We start from the raw sequence: 17,315 nt of genomic DNA on the forward strand, positions 1-17,315 counted from the left end.
ACATTCATACACACACAAATACGGTTAGTGAATGAGACTCACTCTTCTCTCATCAGCTTTCATTAGCTTGAATATTTTTTTTTTCTTCCACCAGACGCGCGTTGCAACACACAACCAAGACAAGTCCCGTCTACCCACAATGCACCAAATCACTCTTCTCCATTTCTAAACAAGCAATTCTGCTTTTATTTAGTGTTTTGGCACTCAATTGGTAAACATAATTAGACTTTTTCCTCAGACTAGGTGCATTTCTTCCTCCCACTCTAAAGAGAGGTGGGTTACTTGCTCATCCCGTTCAGTACTGCTCTCTGGACAAACTGCACTAGTGAGATCTACGCTGCCACCTGAACCCTCCAAGTCTGGCTCCGCTTTAGGAGGTTGTGCATCATCCACACGTTCTAGCTCCAAAAGCTGCGATGCCAACACTTCTGCGCTCTCTTTCATTAGCGACAAGGAATCCTGCTCAGTACTCCCCACCTGTGTTTTGTTGGCGTGCTAGGGTGAGTCAGATCCACGATCAATGGATGGAGCCGGGGGCACGTTTTTGAGATCTTGACTTCTGGCCACCAAACTGGCTTAGCATGTGTTGTATTACAAATTGACAAAAGGTTAAACACAGACTCCAATATATAACAGTATATGCTGAATGTGTATTGTGATTTACATTCTAAGAGCAGGAAGCCCAAGCCCGAGACAGTTATCTTTTGTCTTTCAGTTCTTGAACATCTGGTAGGTGTCCTAAGTCAAGTGTGAATGCTAATCCTAAGGTACAACTGTGCCTTTTGTTTCACCTATGCATTTGAATGACACTTGGATGCTAAATAGATCAAGGATCGGGAAAGTTCCTGTTCTGGGCTAAGTTCCTGATCGCATTTGCATACTTTTGTTTTATTGGTCTCCACCTCTGTGTACTCCTCCCCTTGAAACATATAAACTTCAAACTAGCAGATGACTACAGCAACGAAATAAAAACGAACTCCTGCTTTACCAAGGATCTCCTGGTCTCTTCTTAAAAAGAAGCTAAAAAAGGTTCCAACACATGCTATTACTTAGGAACGCATACAAAAAATTACTCTTTTTGAGTCTATTGAGGAAATGGCTGCATTAAGGTAAGCGATCCGGGGTAGCCTCTGACTAAGACCTGGACTAGCCCAGATGTGTCGTGAGTCTGTTCTGGCCAAACAAGGTCTCTAAGCGACCCAGACTCCTAACGAACGATAAGTCGAAACTAGGAAGTATTGTAGTTAATTAAGGATCTAAATTTTATCACAACTAGAGGATCAGCAGTTACATTTAAATAAATATATATAACTAAAATCACGAAAGATTGGAGTCAGGTAAAATCATGTATAAGGTCAGTACTACAATTGGAAATGCAAAAGATTTCTAAATATCGGTGATTTTTAAAGAGACGCAAAGAAAAGGCCGAACACGCATTGACCTTCGACCAGGGCCTCTGGATTCCGTTCCGCAGGAAAAGGGGGACCCTTACAGTTCCATACGACTGTCTTTATGAATTAGTCACTCGTTCATTCAACCGATTCCTTTAAAACCCGATCAATTCAAGTATGACGTTCTGAATCTTTTTCAAAGAAAACCATTTCAAACGGACGTTTCGTTTATTTGTCACTTTCTGTCAGCAATCGCCAAAATGGACATCCCGACCGCACGGTAACAGACAGTGAACAGTTTTTACAAATATTGATGTTAATCTTACTTTATCTCAGGATTAGTATTCTTACAGTAATGAAATGCTAGTTTGATATTTGCTTTGCTAACCACGTCGGGCACGGCGGCGTCGGCGTAAGACTGGAGTGGCTGGAGTTTCAGCGCAAAAATACCGATATTGGGGACAAAAGGTCATTTTAAAGCTTTTTCTGTACTAAAACATGTACATATATATATATATATATATATATATATTCGCTGTTGTCTGTAAAACACTAACTGCAACGTTAGCCAATACAATAAAGACAATAATGCAACTTGCAGTCTATCATGTAAAAAACTAAAAACAAAAACTATTGGTATTTGGAGTTTAGCACCAGACATTAGGTCATAACAACCAAAATAAATGTAACGTAGAAGCTCATGTAACGTACAAATGAAGGGCTTTCACGGGAACATTTTAATAAACAAAACGCACACTGCATAATATTAAACAGATTAGTAGTCCATTTCATCTATATTACAATAAAAGACAGTATGCAATGACTATAAATGCCTGTTTACTATGTTAAGAAATAATGTATGTAATATCTAGCAATGTTTCATAATGGTTTAATAAAAGTTGGGTTTTATCAAGAAACGTTGCACTCACTAAACAATTAAAACTTTAAGATTTAACCCTTAAACATGCACATTAAAAATGGTCACCTTACCTGTTTGTTTCTGTCCACTTCACCAATACACTCAGCCTCCATGAAAACATCTCCTAATACAACACAAACGCCCATTTAATAGCCTTTTCATACGTAATATCTGTATGGATAATAAACGTTATACATGCATCGCCTTACCCTCTGGATTTTCTCTCCGTTTACGCGCTATTAAAACATAAATAAACAAACAAGAGTGAGAATAAAAGTCGCGATACGTTTTAGTGTCTTACCGGCTTTCGATTGCACTTTTCCCATGTTGATTTCATTTAAGGACAGAACTAACGAGCCGTCACTTCAGGAACAAATGTGACATCTTCTGTGCCATAAATGAAGTGGTGCTGGATGTGCATGTTTCCACCGAAGCCTGTCCATGTTCTAGTCGGAGACTGAGAGGAAAGACTTTGGGAAAGTCTAGTCTTCGTAAAGATTTTCTTCACGCTCTCTCACTCGCTGTGGAGGAAGCTCAACTCGTAGGATTCACCCTCCCTTTGATGAAGTCCACCTCCTTCAGTTTTAGCGCACTTTATTCATTGGACAGCCTGGTAAAATGAGCATGAGAGTTCAATCTTTGGACCATATTCTTATGTTCTACATGTTCAGCTTTCATTTCTCCAGTCAAGAGAGATTCGTTTCAAAGCACAATGACGGTAATGTTTCAAATTGAACTCAACATTTAGGCCTAAACATTTGAAAACAAATGTACATATTGCAGTTTTGTGGCATCTAAATGCACTATGGTATGTTTTTAAAATGTTGCTGCATTTCATTATGCTACACAAAACAAAATCTGCAGTGCGTTTCAATACATAAAAAAGGCCTTAGATTATAGCGCCCTCTGGCGATGTCTTGAAATGCATGTCAAGAAATAGGAAGGTGATCTGTTTTATTCCTCCCATCTCTCTCTCGTCACTATGGGCCAACTCTAGAAGAGCGCTCATGAGAAGCGAGTAGGATTTGCAGATCTGAAAAACAAAGTAAACTAACAGCAATAACAGCTGAATAAATATTCAAATTAGATGCTACTTTTACTCTGTGCTTGAAAAAAAAAAAAACTGCTCTGACAACTCCAGAAAAAGCATCTATAGGGACGGGTCCAGGTAATTTATAGTTAGGTCCAATGTGGGAAGGATCATGGTCGTGCCAGACAAGTGCCACTTTTCTTTTGCTCGTTTGCCCTTTCTAGATGTTCTTTTTACAGGGGGTTTGGCACTAGCTGGAAGACCAGCTTAAAACCACAGTGGCAACAGTGTGCATGTACATTTTAAACACTATGAATTTTAAATGCATAAAGTAAATGCAAGTTGTTCAAGAACAACAATAGCATGATATGTATCCTTGAAATTTTATTGCTCTTTTGTTGGTTTGGATAAAAGCATCTGCTAAATGACTACATAAAGTACATGTATTCTAAGAGGAAGTGGCAGGTGATGTGCTTTCATGACGCACATAATTTCCTGTAATATACCTTTCTCAAATCTAATATTGTGATCTGAGATGAATCTTTCATTCCTGTGCGTGTATGAAAATATAAAACGTGTTTTCATCTTACACATTTGAACATTAAACACATGCTTTTATGTTTTAGTAGTCAGGAAACTTGCATGGGTCCATCAGCTTTTAGTTTGCATTTTTATTTTATTTGTACACAGAATTGTGCTGCAGGTTAAAGGTAAGGAGGATGTTTCGGGAGGGACCGTGCTCTTCATCCGGAGCAGTAGTGGCGGTTGTGCTTATTAAACAACAAGTGCTTCAGTTTTGGATCATTTCTGTAGCGTTCAAGCAGCAACTCTTTCTCTCTTTGCTCCTTCTCTTTCAATATTTTCTTCTCCTCCCTTTCCTTGGTCTTCTTTTCTGCCCAGGCGAACAGAAAACGGGACACTTTTCTTCGGCTCTGTGGCACTTCCTGGACCTTCGCATTGTGCTGGGTCTCCAACTCTTTTTTGTTCTGTGCGGCGCCATCCAGATGCCCTTCCATGGAACTGGAGTCTCCCATTTCATCAGGGTTATCTTTCTTTTCCTCACATCCCTGGACCTCTACCACTTCCTCTAGCAACTCGCTGTCACTCTCCAACCAAGCAATCGTCTTCCTCGGTCTGATTTCAGCCTCCATCGATCGGGGGCTTTCAGACTTGGGTAAGTTCCAGGCCTGATAGTTCCCTGTGTAGTCCGCGAACTCTGACTCTATGTCATCCTCTATGTCAATGAGCGTGAGTTGCGGAGGCGGCTCAAACTGAGAAGAAGAAGGGCGGCTGAGGTCCCACGGGACTGGAAGGATAAACCTGAGATGAAGAATGTTGCAGATCAACAACTTCTTCATGTTTAGGAGCGGGGCTCGGAGGCACCACCAGTTGTTTGGAAGGACTCAGGTGGGGCGTCGGAGGAAAACACTTCTTCAGGTGCTGGAGTGGGATGTGGAGGAACTGCCGGCGGCTCGGGAGGATCCACCTGAAGAGGAGGCCATAGCAGAGACACTTCCTCTGGTGCAGGAACTGGATTTTGAGGACACGCGGGCAGTTTAGTCACTGGAGGCAGGGGCTTGAAGGGAGCAGCGGGTGGAAGAAGGTCTTCACAGACTCCTGAAAGCACTGGAAGTTTTCCTTCTATTGGCTTCAGTAAGGAAGCTCTCACTGGAGGAGTGACTAGAATGAGCAGAGGTTTCGCCTCCACAAGACGTGGAGTTGGCTCAGTAGTCTTTTGCTCCTTCAGTTTTTCTTCCTTTTCTTTTTTTCTCCAACCTCTCTATGCTCGCTTCCTCCCTCCATCACAATTTCTAGACTCTCCATCTCTCTTTTTCTGCAGCGCATGTCCTCTATCCTTTCTCTTTTCAGGTTAAGTGTCTCTCTTTCTTCGTCAGCCTCGTCTTTATTTTTTCCTACTGCATTCATCCCTCTCTCCTTCTTCACCTTTCTCTTCACCTGCCTTTTCCTTCTCTTTCTCTCCATACTGTAAAAATATTATGTTTCAAGTTTGTGAATAAAGATTATTGTATTACAGACAGTACTATTTCAGCACCGTTTCTTTTTCAGAATGTTACATTTAATTCTGCGTGTTGAGGTTTCTTTATAAACAATTGTGAAATTTACTAGTAATGTCTAAGTGAAAATTGATTCCAAACCTTTTTTTGTTTTTCAGTGCAAGCTGGTATCTCAGGTAACTTACCTGGCGGCGTCTCCTCCTGCGCTTCTGGTTTCCGGCAGTGATGTTGAAGGCCTCGCTCTCACCCCGTTTTTGTCGCAGATGCCTCTGGAGGTTTCTCTAGGGCCGCCAGGTCTTGCGCTGGACGCTGCTGTGCCCTCAAAGGTGTCTCCTCCTGCGCAAGAAGTGAGCAAAACGCTCAAAAAGTTGTCTGAATACACTCCTCAACAGTGCCATTGTGGACAATGACTGCTGAAAGCAAATTCAGTATTTGTCGTCAATAGTTGCACAAAGTCACGAAAGTAGCTTTCGCTCTTTTCACTCCTAACACACCAACAGAAGAAAATTATTCAGAACAGCGGTTTACAGCGGCCAGAACAGACGCTTCATTATGATGTCACAACAGTGAGCGGAACTCTGAGAATTTGGAACTACACAAGCATCTTCTCAGGAGAAGCAGTAAACACATCAACACTAGTACTGTACAGACACTGACAAATACTTATACAGTACAAATACAAACAAGCTCCCCAAGCTTAAAAACCCTGATTAGTTTTAAGAGGCCAGATTGGACAGAAATTAAACATGTAAACGGATAACAGCTCTGTAAAGCATTTCGCTCTAAATGTAAAAACATTATAATAATTACATTATTTATTGATGTTACATATTAAATGTTACAGTTAGACTGGTTTTAGTTAGTTTTAGAGGGCACTAGCTGAAAGACCACTTTAACGACAAACAGGAAACAGAGCAACAGGCAAACGTTAATACACAAATAGTAACAGAAAACACCAAATATTCCAGCAACAAAACGCTAAGCCTGCGACACAATGTGCATAGCCCTACTATCCATCCTAAAATCCTTCTTTGTGGTATTAGCCATTATCAAATTGTAACCTTTTAAGATAAACCACATGAGAAATGCTGAGTGAAGAAGAAACTGCAAGCGACAAAACGTGATATTGTTTGTTTTCTCTTTGTTTCTCCATCAATAACTAAGCAGGACAGCAGATGATCACTCTGATACATTCATACATACTAATTTTACGACCTTTATTTAAACTAATAATAATATACTGCACCACGAAATATATGCTTTCTAAATGAGGATTGTTACATATTACTTTTTAGTAACACTTTTACAAGCAGATCCTCCCTTCTTCCTTCACCGCCATTAGAGCTGAGCCCCTTTTCATACCGTTTTATAATCCTATTTTATACTGTAAAATTGAACATGTTATTTTAAATGTGTCAAATATTAGTTTGAAAAGATTTTGTTTCATTACATTACACTACATTACATTCTACTCAATATAGTAGGCCTAGCCTGAATTCAAATATACTGACTGATGTATTAAATTATATATTTATACATAAAGATGACAGCTTGAAAACACCTGCATTAATGGTACAGTCCAGTGGGGGGAAAATATTACTATGATCTATTTCCTCGAGTCACTATTTGTTTAAAGCGTATTTATTTCACTCCCATCGTCTGCGTTTGTTCTGTAAGGAGCTGAATCAAAACCTGTAAGTGCAATAAGACTATTCTAAGAAGGGATATCCAAAGGAACAAAAAGAGAGTAAACAACACCTAATTGGTTTAATTAGGAATAAGGCATTATATATATATCATGTGTCTTGTGAACCTATTGTTCTTCACTTTCATCTATCGGTCTCATTTGAAAGGTCTCAGTGCGATTAGTAAATTGGTCTCAATTTCACAGTAATCACTTATATTATGGGAAAGATTAAAACTTGGTAGAACTGAGTTCTGTTGAGAAGGAGGTGTGCCCTCCCTTTGGGTCTCTGAACGTGTTCCAGCCAGGTGTGACCCTGGCACAGGAGCCTAAACACCGAAAGGTTTTACAACTAAATTTGGGATCTCTTTGTCTGGTCTGAGTATATAAGGAAAGTGACAAAACACAACAAGGCGGCGATTCTGTAGCCAGATCGGCCCGTGGCGTGGAGTGTGTCCTCATACACCATACTATGTACTTTTCTAAAGACCAGGTATAAATGACCTTTTAAGTTTGCTTTAGTTTGTTTCAGCGTTATTTTGTACTGCTGAACAGTTGTGCAAATGTTTATGAATTATACCAATTTGGAAACTATTCTTGCCTGGCAAAATAAACGTCAATCTCGGTTCACTTATAATATTGTCTGAAATAACTTTTCTAGTAGGTTAGTGACTTCTGAGGTTTTCCGCATTGTTGGCGTGCTAGGGGTGAGTCAGATCCACGATCAATGGATGGAGCGAGGCACGTTTTTGAGATCTTGACTTCTGGCCACCAAACTGGCTTAGCATGTGTTGTATTACAAATTGACAAAAGGTTAAACACAGACTCCAATATATAACAGTATATGCTGAATGTGTATTGTGATTTACATTCTAAGAGCAGGAAGCCCAAGCCCAGAGACAGTTATCTTTTGTCTTTCAGTTCTTGAACATCTGGTAGGTGTCCTAAGTCAAGTGTGAATGCTAATCCTAAGGTACAACTGTGCCTTTTGTTTCACCTATGCATTTGAATGACACTTGGATGCTAAATAGATCAAGGATCGGGAAAGTTCCTGTTCTGGGCTAAGTTCTGATCGCATTTGCATACTTTTGTTTTATTGGTCTCCACCTCTGTGTACTCCTCCCCTTGAAACATATAAACTTCAAACTAGCAGATGACTACAGCAACGAAATAAAAACAGAACTCCTGCTTTACCAAGGATCTCCTGGTCTCTTCTTAAAAGAAGCTAAAAAAAGGTTCCAACACATGCTATTACTTAGGAACGCATACAAAAAATTACTCTTTTGAGTCTATTGAGGAAATGGCTGCATTAAGGTAAGCGATCCACGGGTAGCCTCTGACTAAGACCTGGACTAGCCCAGATGTGTCGTGAGTCTGTTCTGGCCAAACAAGGTCTCTAAGCGACCCAGACTCCTAACGAACGATAAGTCGAAACTAGGAAGTATTGTAGTTAATTAAGGATCTAAATTTTATCACAACTAGAGGGATCAGCAGTTACATTTAAATAAATATATATAACTAAAATCACGAAAGATTGGAGTCAGGTAAAATCATGTATAAGGTCAGTACTACAATTGGAAATGCAAAAGATTTCTAAATATCGGTGATTTTTAAAGAGACGCAAAGAAAAGGCCGAACACGCATTGACCTTCGACCAGGGCCTCTGGATTCCGTTCCGCAGGAAAAGGGGGACCCTTACAGTTCCATACGACTGTCTTTATGAATTAGTCACTCGTTCATTCAACCGATTCCTTTAAAACCCCGATCAATTCAAGTATGACGTTCTGAATCTTTTTCAAAGAAAACCATTTCAAACGGACGCTTTAGTTTATTTGTCACTTTCTGTCAGCAATCGCCAAAATGGACATCCCGACCCGCACGGTAACAGACAGTGAACAGTTTTACAAATATTGATGTTAATCTTACTTTATCTCAGGATTAGTATTCTTACAGTAATGAAATGCTAGTTTGATATTTGCTTTGCTAACCACGCCGGGCACGGGCAGCGTCGCGAAGACTGGAGTGGCTGGAGTTTCAGCGCAAAAATACCGATATTGGGGACAAAAGGTCATTTTAAAGCTTTTTCTGTACTAAAACATGTACATTTATATATATATATATATATTCGCTGTTGTCTGTAAAACACTAACTGCAACGTTAGCCAATACAATAAAGACAATAATGCAACTTGCAGTCTATCATGTAAAAAACTAAAAACAAAACTATTGGTATTTGGAGTTTAGCACCAGACATTAGGTCATAACAACCAAAATAAATGTAACGTAGAAGCTCATGTAACGTACAAATGAAGGGCTTTCACGGGAACATTTTAATAAGCAAAACGCACACTGCATAATATTAAACAGATTAGTAGTCCATTTCATCTATATTACAATAAAAGACAGTATGCAATGACTATAAATGCCTGTTTACTATGTTAAGAAATAATGTATGTAATATCTAGCAATGTTTCATAATGGTTTAATAAAAGTTGGTTTTATCAAGAAACGTTGCACTCACTAAACAATTAAAACTTTTAAGATTTAACCCTTAAACATGCACATTAAAAATGGTCACCTTACCTGTTTGTTTCTGTCCACTTCACCAATACACTCAGCCTCCATGAAAACATCTCCTAATACAACACAAACGCCCATTTAATAGCCTTTTCATACGTAATATCTGTATGGATAATAAACGTTATACATGCATCGCCTTACCCTCTGGATTTTCTCTCCGTTTACGCGCGCTATTAAAACATAAATAAACAAACAAGAGTGAGAATAAAGTCGCTTGATACGTTTTAGTGTCTTACCGGCTTTCGATTGCACTTTTCCCATGTTGATTTCCATTTAAGGGCAGAACTAACGAGCCGTCACTTCAGGAACAAATGTGACATCTTCTGTGCCATAAATGAAGTGGTGCTGGATGTGCATGTTTCCACCGAAGCCTGTCCATGTTCTAGTCGGAGACTGAGAGGAAAGACTTTGGGAAAGTCTAGTCTTCGTAAAGATTTTCTTCACGCTCTCTCACTCGCTGTGGAGGAAGCTCAACTCGTAGGATTCACCCTCCCTTTGATGAAGTCCACCTCCTTCAGTTTTAGCGCACTTTATTCATTGGACAGCCTGGTAAAATGAGCATGAGAGTTCAATCTTTGGACCATATTCTTATGTTCTACATGTTCAGCTTTCATTTCTCCAGTCAAGAGAGATTCGTTTCAAAGCACAATGACGGTAATGTTTCAAATTGAACTCAACATTTAGGCTCTAAACATTTGAAAACAAATGTACATATTGCAGTTTTGTGGCATCTAAATGCACTATGGTATGTTTTTTAAAATGTTGCTGCATTTCATTATGCTACACAAAACAAAATCTGCAGTGCGTTTCAATACATAAAAAGGCCTTAGATTATAGCGCCTCTGCGATGTCTTGAAATGCATGTCAAGAAATAGGAAGGTGATCTGTTTTATTCCTCCCATTCTCTCTCTCGTCACTATGGGCCAACTCTCTAGAAGAGCGCCATGAGAAGCTTAGTAGGATTTGCAGATCTGAAAAACAAAGTAAACTAACAGCAATAACAGCTGAATAAATATTCAAATTAGATGCTACTTTTACTCTGTGCTTGAAAAAAAACTGCTCTGACAACTCCAGAAAAAGCATCTATAGGGGACGTGGTCCAGGTAATTTATAGTTAGGTCCAATGTGGGAAGGATCATGGTCGTGTGCCAGACAAGTGCCACTTTCTTTTGCCTGTTTGCCCTTTCTAGATGTTCTTTTACAGGGGTTTGGCACTAGCTGGAAGACCAGCTTAAAACCACAGTGGCAACAGTGTGCATGTACATTTTAAACACTATGAATTTTAAATGCATAAAGTAAATGCAAGTTGTTCAAGAACAACAATAGCATGATATGTATCCTTGAAATTTTATTGCTCTTTTGTTGGTTTGGATAAAGTATCTGCTAAATGACTACATAAAGTACATGTATTCTAAGAGAGGAAGTGGCAGGTGATGTGCTTTCATGACGCTAACATAATTTCCTGTAATATACCTTTCTCAAATCTAATATTGTGATCTGAGATGAATCTTTTCATTCCTGTGTGTATGTGTATGAAAATATAAAACGTGTTTTCATCTTACACATTTGAACATTAAACACATGCTTTTATGTTTTAGTAGTCAGGAAACTTGTATGGGTCCATCAGCTTTAGTTTGCATTTTTATTTTATTTGTACACAGAATTGTGCTGCAGGTTAAAGGTAAGGAGGATGTTTCGGGAAGGGACCGTGTTTTTCATCCGGAGCAGTAGTGGCAGTTGTGCTTTATTAAACAACAAGTGCTTCAGTTTTGATCATTTCTGTAGCTGTTCAAGCAGCAACTCTTTCTCTCTCTTTGCTCCCTTCTCTTTCTCAATATTTTCTTCTCCCTCCTTTCATTGGTCTTCTTTCGCCCAGGCTAACAGAAAACGGGACACTTTTCTTCTCGGCTCTGTGGCACTTCCTGACCTTCGCATTTGTGCTGGGTCTCCAACTCTTTTTGTTCTGTGCGGCGCCATCCAGATGCCCTTCCATGGAACTGGAGTCTCCCATTTCATCAGGGTTATCTTTCTTTTCCTCACATCCCTGGACCTCTACCCGCCTCTCTAGCAACTCGCTGTCACTCTCCAACCAAGCAATCGTCCTTCCTCGGTCTGATTTCAGCCTCCATCGATCGGGGGCTTTCAGACTTGGGTAAGTTCCAGGCCTGATAGTTCCCTGTGTAGTCCGCGAACTCTGACTCTATGTCATCCTCTATGTCAATGAGCGTGAGTTGGCGGAGACAGCTCAAACTGAGAGAAGAAGTGGGCGGCTGAGGTCCCAGGGACTGGAAGGATAAACCTGAGATGAAGAATGCTGCAGATCAACAACTTCTTCATGTTTAGGAGAGGGCCCGGAGGCACCACCAGTTGTTTGGAAGGACTCAGGTGGGAGGCGCCGAGGGAAAACACTTCTTCAGGTGCTGGAGTGGGATGTGGAGGAACTGCCGGCGTGCTCGGGAGGATCCACCTGAAGAGGAGGCCATGCAGAGACACTTCCTCTGGTGCAGGAACTGGATTTTGAGGACATCGCGGGCAGTTTAGTCACTGGAGCAGGGGCTCTGAAGGGAGCAGCGGGTGGAAGAAGGTCTTCACAGACTCCTGAAAGCACTGGAAGTTTTCCTTCTGTGGCTTCAGTAAGGAAGCTCTCACTGGAGGAGTGACTAGAATGAGCAGAGGCTTACGGCTTCCACAAGACGTGGAGTTGGCTCAGTAGTCTTTTTTGCTCCTTCAGTTTTTTCTCCTTTTCTTTTTTCTCCAAACCTCTCTGCTCGCTTCCTCCCTCCATCACAATTTCTAGACTCTCCATCTCTCTTTTTTTTTTCTGCAGCGCATGTCCTCTATCCTTTCTCTTTTCAGGGTTAAGTGTCTCTCTTTCTCTTCGTCAGCCTCGCCTTTATTTTTTTTCCTACTGCATTCATCCCTCTCTCCTTCTTCACCTTTCTCTTCACCTGCCTTTCCTTCTCTTTCTCTCCATACTGTAAAAATATTATGTTTCAAGTTTGTGAATAAAGATTATTGTATTACAGACAGTAATTATTTCAGCACCGCTTTCTTTTCAGAATGTTACATTTAATTCTGCGTGTTGAGGTTTTCTTTATAAACAATTGTGAAATTTACTAGTAACGTCTAAGGAAATTGATTCCAAACCTTTTTGTTTTTTCAGTGCAAGCTGGTATCTCATGGGTAACTTACCTGGCGCGTCTCCTCCTGCGCTTGGTTTTCCAGCAGTGATGTTGAAGGCCCCGCCTCACCCGTTTTTGTCGCAGATGCCTCTGGAGAGTTTCTCTAGGTCGCCGCAGGTCTTGCGCTGGACGCTGCTGTTCACCCTCAAAGGTGTCTCCCTCCTGCGCAAAGAAGTGAGCAAAAGCGCTCAAGAGTTGTCTGAATACACTCCTCAACAGTGCCATTATTGTGGACCAATGACTGCTGAGAAAGCAAATTCAGTATTTGTCGTCAATAGTTGCACAAAGTCCACGAAAGTAGCTTTAAACTCTTTCACTCTAACACACCCAACAGAAGAAAATTATTCAGAACAGCGGTTTACAGCGGCCAGAACAGACGCTTCATTATGATGTCACAACAGTGAGCGGAACTCTGAGAATTTGGAACTACACAAGCATCTTCCTCAGGAGAAGCAGTAAACACATCAACACTAGTACTGTACAGACACTGACAAATACTTATACAGTACAAATACAAACAAGCTCCCCAAGTTTAAAAACCCTGATTAGTTTTAAGAGGCCAGATTGGACAGAAATTAAACATGTAAACGGATAACAGCTCTGTAAAACATTTAGCTCTAAATGTAAAAACATTATAATAATTACATTATTTATTGATGTTACATATTAAATGTTACAGTTAGACTGGTTTTAAGTTAGTTTTAGAGGGCAGCTCAGCTGAAAGACCACTTTAACGACAAACAGGAAACAGAGCAACAGGCAAACGTTAATACACAAATAGTAACAGAAAACACCAAATATTCCAGCAACAAAAGCGCTAAGCTCATGAGACACAATGTGCATAGCCCTACTATCCATCCTAAAATCCTTCTTTGTGGTATTAGCCATTATCAAATTGTAACCTTTTAAGATAAACCACATGAGAAATGCTGGAAGTGAAGAAGAAACTGCAAGCGACAAAGCGTGATATTAATTTTGTTTTCTTTGTTTCTCCATCAATAACTACAGGACAGCAGATGATCACTCTGATACATTCATACATACACTAATTTTTACGACCTTTATTTAAACTAATAATAATATACTGCACCACAGAAATATATGCTTTCTAAATGAGGATTATTTACATATTACTTTTTAGTAACACTTTTACAAGCAGATCCTCCTTCTTCCTTCATCGCCATTAGAGCTGAGCCCCTTTTCATGCCGTTTTATAAATCTATTTTATACTGTAAAATTGAACATATTATTTTAAATATATCAAATATTAGTTTGAAAGATTTTGTTTCATTACATTGCACTATACATTACATTCTACTCAATATAGTAGGCCTAAGCCTGAATTCAAATATACTGACTGATGTATTAAATTATATATTTATACATAAAGAGATGACAGCTTGAAAACACCTGCATTAATGGTTACAGTCCAGTGGGGGGAAAATATTACTATGATCTAGTTCCTCGAGTCACTATTTGTTTAAAGCGTATTTATTTTCACTCCCATGCGTCTCACGTTTGTTCTGTAAGGAAAGCTGAATCAAAACCTGTAAAGTGCAATAAGACTATTCTAAGAGGATATCCAAAGGAACAAAAAAGAAGGTAAACAACACCCTAATTGGTTTTAATTAGGAATAAGGCATTATATATATCATGTGTCTTGTGAACCTATTGTTTCTTCACTTTCATCTATCGGTCTCATTTGAAAGGTCTCAGTGCGATTAGTAAATTGGTCTCAATTTCACAGTAATCACCTTATATTATGGGAAAGATTAAAACTTGAGTAGAACTGAGTTCTGTTGAGGAAGGAGAGTGTGTCACCTCTTTGGGTCTCTGAACGTGTTTCCAGCCAGGTGTGACCCTGGAGCACGGGAGCCTAAACACACCGAAAGGTTTTTACAACTAAATTTGGGATCTCTTTGTCTGGTCTGAGTATATAAGGAAAGTGACAAAACACAACAAGGCGGCGATTCTGTAGCCAGATCGGCCCGTAGCGTGGAGATGTGTCCTCATACACCATACTATAGGCGCTTTTCTGAAGACCAGGTATAAATGACCTTTTGTTTGCTTCAGATTTGTTTCGGCGTTATTTTTGTACTGCTGAACAGTTGTGCAAATGTTTATGAATTATACCAATTTGGAAATCTACATTCTTGCCTGGCAAAATATAGCGTCAATCTCGGTTCACTCCTACTAATATTGTTGTGAAATAACTTTTCTAGTAGGTTAGTGACTTCTGGGGTTTTCTCGCATTGTTGGCGTGCTATAGGTGAGTCAGATCCGATCAATGGATGGGCCAAGTCAGCACGTTGAGAGATCTTGACTCTAACACTCAAACTGGCTTTACATGTATTTGTATTACAAATTGGACAAAAGGTTGGAACACAGAGCTCAATATATAACAAAGATATGCTGAATGTGGGCCAGTGATTTAGTATTTCTAAGAGCAGTAAAGCCTGAGTCTCCGAGATTGTTATCTTTTTGTCTTTCAGTTCTTTGAACATCAAGTGCATTGTCCTAAGTCCAATGGTGAATTGGTTAATCCCAAGAGTACAACCTTTGCCTTTTTGTTTCACCTTATGCATTTAGAATGACACTTGGATGCTAAATAGATCAAGGATCGGGAAAGTTCCTGTTCTGGGCTAAGTTCCTGATCGACAGATAGCTCTCTTTAATTTATTGGTCTCCACCTCTTGTACCTCCTCCCCCTTGAAACATATAAACTTCAAACTAGCAGATGACTACAATAGCACGAAAATAAAAACGCAGAACTCTGCTTTACCAAGAGATCTTCCTGTCTTCTTCTTTAAAAAGAAGTTAAAAAAGGTTCCAACACATGCTATTACTTAGGAACGACACAAAAATTGATTTTTTGAGTCTATTGATGAAATGGCACACATTAAGGTTAATGATCCACGGGGGTAGTTTTCTGACTAACACCTGGACTAGCCCAGATGTGTCGTGTGAGTCTAATTTCTTGGCCAAACAAGGTTCTGTTTCTACCCGAGACTAATCTAACCATGAAAGTCGAAACTAGAAGTATTAGTAGTTAATACATGATCTAAAATTTCATCACGCAATTAGAGTGGACTGCAGTTACATTTAAATAAATATATATAACTAAAATCAATTTAAAGATTGAGTCAGGTAAAATCATGTATAAAGGTCAGTACTACAATTGGGAAAATGCAAAGATTTCCTAAATACTCCTAAATTGATTTTTAGAAGAGACGCAAAGAAAAGGCTTTCTAACACGCATTGATTCCTTACACTGAGGCTTCTGGATTCCGTTCCGCAGGCAGGGGACCACTGCAACTCCATCGACCATCGTCTTTATGACTAGTCACTCGTTCATTCAACCGATTCTCTTTAAAACCTCGCATCATCTGGGCATGACGGTTTCGGAATCTTTTTCAAAAGAAACCATTTCAAACGGACGTTCATTTATATTTGTCACTTTCGTCAGCAATCGCCAAAATGGACATCACGACCGGAAAATGGTAGACAGAACAGTTTTAACAAATATTGATGCGTTAATCTTACGCTTATCTCAGGTGATTAGTATTCTCACAGTAATGAAATGTTATGTTTGATATTTGCTTTGTTAACCATCATTAAGGCACGCAGTAGCGCCGCGAAGACTGGGTGGTTGAGTTTCAATGCCAGAAACAATTTCGATATTGGGGACAAAAGGTCATTTTTAAAGCTTTTTCTGTACAGGAACATGTACTATTTTATATATATATATATATATATTCCTTCGTTGTCTGGTAAAACACTAACTGTAACGTTACACAATACAACAAAAAGACAATAATGCAACTTGCAGTCTATCATGTAAAAAACTAAAAACAAAACTATTATGGCTTGGAGTTTAGCACCAGACATTAGGTCATAACAACCAAAATAAATGCATAACGTGTAGAAGCTCATGTAATGTACAAATGAAGGGCTTTCACTGGAACATTTTATCAGAGCAAACTATCACTTACATAATATTAAAACCAGATTAGTAGTCCATTTCATCTATATTACAATAAAAAGACAGTATGCAACGACTATATAAATGCCTGTTTACCAGGTGTTAAGAAAATAATGTATGTAATATCTAGCAATGTTTCATAATGTGGTTTAATAAAGTTAGTTTTATCAAGAAACGTTGCACTCACCAAACAATTAAAACTTTAAGATTTAACCCTCTTAAACATGCGTAATATTAAAAAAATGGTCACCTTTACCTGTTTGTTTTCGTCCACTTTCACCAATACACTTCAGCCTTCCGCTTGAAAACTTTCTCTCAATACAACACAAACGCCCACTTAATAGCCTTTTCATACGCAATATCTATGGATAAATAAACTACATGCATGCGCCATTTCTTGACAGTTTTCTCCGCTTACGCCTTATTAAACATATAAATAAACAAACAAAGAGAGAGAATAGAAGTCAGTTGATACGTTTTGAGCGTCTTGACTCAAGCTTCGACAATCTTTTCCATGTTGATTTCTCTCTCTT

The sequence above is a fragment of the Puntigrus tetrazona genome, chromosome 12 (genome assembly GCF_018831695.1).
Source record: "Puntigrus tetrazona isolate hp1 chromosome 12, ASM1883169v1, whole genome shotgun sequence".
NCBI classification, from domain to species: domain Eukaryota; kingdom Metazoa; phylum Chordata; class Actinopteri; order Cypriniformes; family Cyprinidae; genus Puntigrus; species Puntigrus tetrazona.